Below are 6,466 nucleotides of genomic sequence, written 5' to 3'. Positions count from 1 at the left end.
CCCTGAGAGTTAGATCAGATTTGTAACTGCCAAGTGACAGGGTGACCATGGGCTAGTTACATGACAGTCAGGGAGATGGGCTAGGAATAGGCACGGGCTAGGACAAAGCTTCACTGACTTTAGTCAGTGAAATTCTGATTTCTTTCGTCCTGGTAAATAAAGCCTGAGATAGGGCATTTTTAAAAGATCCCAGATGACGTCAATTTTGTGGTCCACAAAGTATTTTGGAGTAGCAAGGGGTTAAGAAGACACTAGACCACCCAAGAATACTGTAATAGTTTCTCTTCCCAGAGTAATACTAGTCAGACAGCAATATGGGTGACAAAAAAGATTGCGACAGAGAACTGGTGAGTCACAGAACAGACTGCTCTGCTCTTTGTGAATATGTTTTAGCACTCTATCCTTTGACTGTTACAGAATATATAAGGTTGTTGATTTTTCTGCCCTTTTAAATTAGGCATCCATTTGAAATTGACCAGCTGTCATCAGACTGCAAGTTTGATAGCATCATGAGGCCAACTTTCTGACCTCTTCATCCTGGCCAGAAATTTCCCTGAATTTTGCATAAAACTTAGACCCCCAAATACAATGCTAAAATTTGGATCTCAAATGTCCCCCAAAGGCCCATGTGTTAAAGGCTTGGCTCCTAGGGAGACACTATTGGGAGATGGTGAAATCTTTAAGAGAAGGGGACTAGTGGGAGGTCTTCAGGTCACTTTCACAGGGGCTAGTGTTCCCCTTCCTCTTCCTCTCTTTTGTTTCCTGGCCATAAAGTGAGTGGTTTTCCTCTGTCATGCATTCCCACCATGATATACGCCTAACTACAGATCCAAGAGCAATGGATGCAATCTGTCATGGACTAAAATCTCCAGAACCAAGAGCCAAAATAAACTGTTTCTCTCTACAATTTAATTGTCTTATGTAATTGTTGTAGTAACGGAAATCTGACCAACATGTATGATATTAAGTATGAACACCTATTTTAAGACTGAGAATAGACAACATTTCCAAATATCAGTTAAAAAATATAAATAAAGAGACAAGGAAGATAACAGAGATGATTTGGATTTAAAAGTATAAATGTATCAAAGGTAAATAAACCTATGTTGGTTTTTTAGGTGCCACCAAATCACCTTCAGATACAGAATGCTCAGTCTTGAACCCAGCATCTGCAGTTCACCCTGGCACAATTCACACATGCCTTGTCTTTCCTCCTTCTCACTTCATGAAAGTTGATTACTCCTAAACTTTCAGGAAATCCAGGCAGAGAATCTTCACTCATTTATCCATGCATAAAGGGACACCTGTAATCCCAAGTAACATCCTAAAAGATGCTCCATAAACACTTCTCCCAAAGCCAAATATCTACCTTATTCTATGAGAACTAAAATGTAATCCTTCAAATCACGTACCTCTTTTTTCTGGGTTTTTTTTTTAACTGTTGTGTTAGGAAATCATATTTCCCTTGTTATTCATTTTTTAATCTACCCTAAAGCTATTGTTCCTTCTTAAAAATCTCAATTTAACCTCATGAATTCTGTAGAATAAAAAAATCACACAAACCTCACCTGTCTGTTCAGTAATGCTCCCAGATTCCCTGAATTATACAATCAAATCAAACTCCTGGAACCTGGTCTCTAACCTTACACTATTATACTTTATTGTGAAAAGTGGCAAACATGTAAATAGAAAAAATGTAACCTAGAATAAATCATTTTCTTGTGTCTTCTCTGAGCCTATCTTCTGTTAAAATGTCAGTAAATAATGATATGATGACTCTACCAAGCTGATTCATTATTTATTGAGCTACTGTGAAGCTTCAGCTGAAATGTCAAGTGGGAAAGGACTGGAAATTGTCACGGTTTTCAAGTCAGATCTCATTCTCAGACAAGGAAACAGTACTGAAAAGTTTGCTTTGAAAAAGTATGCAGGATGGAGGTGTAGCTCAAGTGGTAGAGTGCTTGCTTTGCAAATGTACAGTCCTGTGTTCAAACCCGGTCCCACAAAAAAAATAAAAAAGAAAGAAAGAAATTGGGTACTGGCAGAGTGGCTTAAGTGGTAGAGCAACTGCCTAGCAAATGTGAGACCCTGAGTTCAAACCCCAGTACTGCCAAAAACAACAACAACAACAAAATATATACATATTAGAGATATGTACATATACATTATACATATTATATATACATATATATATACAGACCTCCCTGTGAATGGATGATGACTGAAATTTTTGGAGGGTGTTATGACTCCTTCTAACTCCTCTGCTCCAGATTAAACAACCTTCTTTCAAGAATAAGCTTTCTTCGCCATTCCTTGTGTGACGAAGTTCCCAGATTTTCAAATATGGGTAAGTGTTAATTTACAAATGCTCCACTCAAAATATCACGTCAAGTTGTACTAAGTCTCATTTCTAGCATTTGGTCTGGGGTAACATTTGTATTTTGGTAGTAGCCAAGCCATACTGTTGACTGATAGTGTTATAAATTATTTGTACACATTGCTCTAAAACAGGCATAAAAAAGTTTGTCAGTCTCTAGTTAGCGTCCATTTCTGATTTCCTCTGTATACCACATATTTAAAGTTGAATGGGCTTCTTAAATTTCATTGTCTTATGTGTTTTTTTCTTTTCTTTTTGTTTTTTACAGTACTGAGTTTTGAACCCAGGGCCTCATGAATTTTAGGCAAGACACTCAACCACTGACCTACCTCTCCCGCCCCCTTATGTGTCTTTCTTAATTGTGTAATAAGTGCTTTGAATACAATGAATTTCATATATTCTATGTTAGAGAAATGATACTTTGGCACATAGTAAATTTCCCAAAATAAAAACAATTCAATTTTACAAAAATTGATGATTTTCATATAAGTACCTATATTTTAAACATATCGAAGACCTAAAGGGTTTTTTTTTTATCTTTTTTTGATGATACTGAGGTTTGAACTCAGTGCTTTGTACTTTGCCACTTGAGCCACATTTCCAGCCCTTTTGGCTTTAGTTTATTTTTCAAATAGGATCTCGCACATATTCCTGGTGCCAGCTTGAGACATCCGTCTTGTTTTTTCAAGATAGGGTCTCAATTACATTTTTGTCCCAGCTGTGCCAAACCATGGTCCTCCCATCTCCACCTCACGCATGGCTGGGATTACAGGGATGCATCACCACACCCAGCCCAAGACATAAAGATTTAACACAAGGAAATAAACTATCATGGCTAAATAAACTCAATTTCACATAGTAAGAAAACAGTCAAATAAATTTTGGCATGGTCATGTGGACTATTTATTTATTTAATAAAACTATACTGTAGAAGTATGTTCCATAACTTAAAATGCTTATAATATTATAGGTAAAAAAACAAGATTAAAAAAAAAAGCAAGACGCAAACCTGCTCCAGTGTTGACAATGGTTTCTGGGTATAGTTAATATATTCATCAGAACTCTTAGGTGATTTAACAAAAAAGAGAACTTAATTAGTAAATAGTAGGCTAACTCTTAGGACTTCTCAGGAACAGGAGTGAACTGGGCTTCAGGAAAAAGTAGAAACATGTCAGATGCTGCCAGGAGCCTGTCTCTCTCTTCTCTCTGCTTATCTCTCAAAATTAAGGTTATTCTCTTGCTACTCACTAGCTTTCTCCATGTGTTGGGAAGTGTGAGTTACTGACCCTCCTTCCCACTGAAGGGAAGGGACTACCCATCTTTAAATTCTCAGAGAATAGCTCTAATTGGTCAGATTTACTTGAGGAACCAATGCTTAATCAACCTGCTAAAGCCAGGAGCAAGAAATCAGAGTGGTGCATGAAAAATATGACCACAGGGATCCCTCCCTGTGAATTACTGCTTGAACCCAAATTCCTATCAGTGAGCTTACAAACTCATTTTTATATTGCTGCATATACTAGTCAAGTTATCCCACTTTTCCTACCATGAGCGTTTACTATTTTTATTATAGGAGAAGAAAGAAGATGAAGAAGAAACATAAATTTTTAAAGAACAGATTTTAAAAAGCTAATGTTTATGTTGTGTAACTTTATAAGAAAATCAGTATACATGCAGGTTTACACAATTTATTAATCCAACATCAAAAATTGCAATATGCATTTTTGCATACTGGCAAACATTAAATTTATGGCAATTCTTAATCCTCTAAATGTTAACTTATTTAGTTACTGGCAGGATATGATCACTGGAGTCAGTTTTTTCTTAGTGGAGCTGAGTCCTTCCTACTTTCCTGCTCTCTTCCTTTGTGTTCAACATCAGCCATTTGCAAAGTAGATGGCCATAGCTGGACATGAAACATGGGGCAGTTATGTGTCTTATCCTCTTACATCAATTTCAAGCTCTATTTACACCCTAACTAATTCAAGTATAAAACTCCAAGACAGTATCTTAAGGGAAAAGATTGTGCTGTAGAACTAAAAGGAAAGTTGAAATAGACACGTTGTAGCAATGTCTAAAATCAGGCTTTGATACAATCAATCTCACTGATTGAAGAACAAATTTAATAATATTTGGGGAGTTAGAACATAAGACAAAGTCTCTACCATGTCACATTCACAATGTGACTGAATAATGACAAAAGTTATCAATAGAAGAAAAGCCCTAGATGACCCAGTTTTATGATTAGCAAGCAAGGAGTATGAAATTAATACTGTTATGTGTTAAAAATTTAGTGAAAGAGTAGACAAGGACTGACTGAGGTATTAAAGTAAAGGAAACTTGCAGATGGCCACCTTCTTCTTGTGTGTTCGAGGGTCTCAAGGGTCATCCCTCTTGTGTCCGTTGTCTGTGTCTCCATTTCCTCCCTTACAAGGACACCAGTCAGATTGAATTAGGGCCACCCCCGTGGCCTCATTTTAACTTAATCACCACTCTAAAGATCTTATCTCCAAATATCATGGTGGTCTGGGTCACAAGAGTTAGAAATTCAACATAAAAATTTTGGAAGCTTCATTTCACCCAATAACACTTAGGAAGAAACTTAATAAAAATGCACAGGACTTCTACAAAACAAGCATGAGAGAAAAAATGAAAATAAATGGAAAGCTATACAATATTCAAGGATAGAAAGGTTCAATCTTTTTAAGATTTCATTTCTCAAAAGATTGACCACAAAAGACATCATAATCCCAGTAAAATTTAACACTTTGATTTATAAACTTGCATGGATAAGCAACAGATAAAATATAGTGAAAATTTCTTTTCTTCTTGAAACAGGCCTTGCCTTGAGCCCCATCTAGTCTTGAACTCATGATCCTCTTGCCTCAGCCTCCCAAGCAGGTGAGCACCACTATGCCCAATTATACAATAAGTCCAAGGCTATTGGACTTGCACTATGCAATTTACTATTAATTTATGCTAAGCAATACAGTGTGCTATTGGCCTAACAACAGATAGAATAAAATCTCAATAAAAAAGAATCCATAATTAAACCCATACACACACACACACACATATGTATATAAACTTGGTATTTTTGCACAAGCAAAATACAGTTCACTGAGAACAACGGAAATCTTTTTAATAAACCATGCTGAAGTCACAAACTACCCATTGCAGAAAACACCAAACATTGACCTTAACTTCAAACACTGACTTTTATACATACTCAAAAATTTGAACTATTGATCTATTGATCTGAATATGAAAACTAAACCTATTAAGCTCCTATAATTAAAAAACATTAGGGAATGTCTTCCACACCTTGGGGTTAGCAAAGATTCCTTAGAAAGAACATAAAAGGCACTAGCTTTAAAAGAAAAACCATGATAAATTAGACTTTATCAATTTTTTAAATTCTAATCATCAAATTAATGTAAGAAAATTAAAAGACAAGTCATGAAAATATAGAAGTAAATACTATTTGGAATTCAAACTAAACTAGTTCAAACTGGATACCTCAAAGGCAGGAACTCAAGGAAGGAAAGAGCTATGAGAAGGAGCAGCTGTTTTTCTTTTGGGTCCTTAGATTGTTTCCTTTTCTGCGCGTGCGTGTGTGTGTATGTGTGTGTGTGTGTGTGTGTGTGTGTGTGTGTTTCCATCTCTATAACAAATGCCTGAGATAATCAGCTTAATAAGAGAAAAGGTTTATTTTGGCTCACAGTTTTGAGAGCTCCAGGCCATGATCAGGCAGATCCATTGTTCTTTAGATATGGGGTGGTGGGGGTGAGAACATCATTACAGCAGTGCATGGCCAGGAAGTGAAAAAAAGCGGTTAGGGGAGAGACCTGGGTCTCACAGCCCCCTTCAATGGCACACTCCCAATAACCTAAATCCTCCCAACTCTTAAGGCTTCTACCACTTCCCGATAGCATCAAGCTGGGGAACAAGCTTTTAACACATGGAGGACATCCTAGATCTAAACCATAGTAATACGTATGTATTTATGTAGTGTTGGATACGTTAAATATCAATAATATAAAAAAAAGGTATATTAATATAATGCAATAGATAAAATAGGAAATTTCA

Source organism: Castor canadensis, chromosome 9 (assembly GCF_047511655.1).
Source record: "Castor canadensis chromosome 9, mCasCan1.hap1v2, whole genome shotgun sequence".
Taxonomy (NCBI): domain Eukaryota; kingdom Metazoa; phylum Chordata; class Mammalia; order Rodentia; family Castoridae; genus Castor; species Castor canadensis.
Note: the sequence above shows the minus strand (reverse complement) of the source record.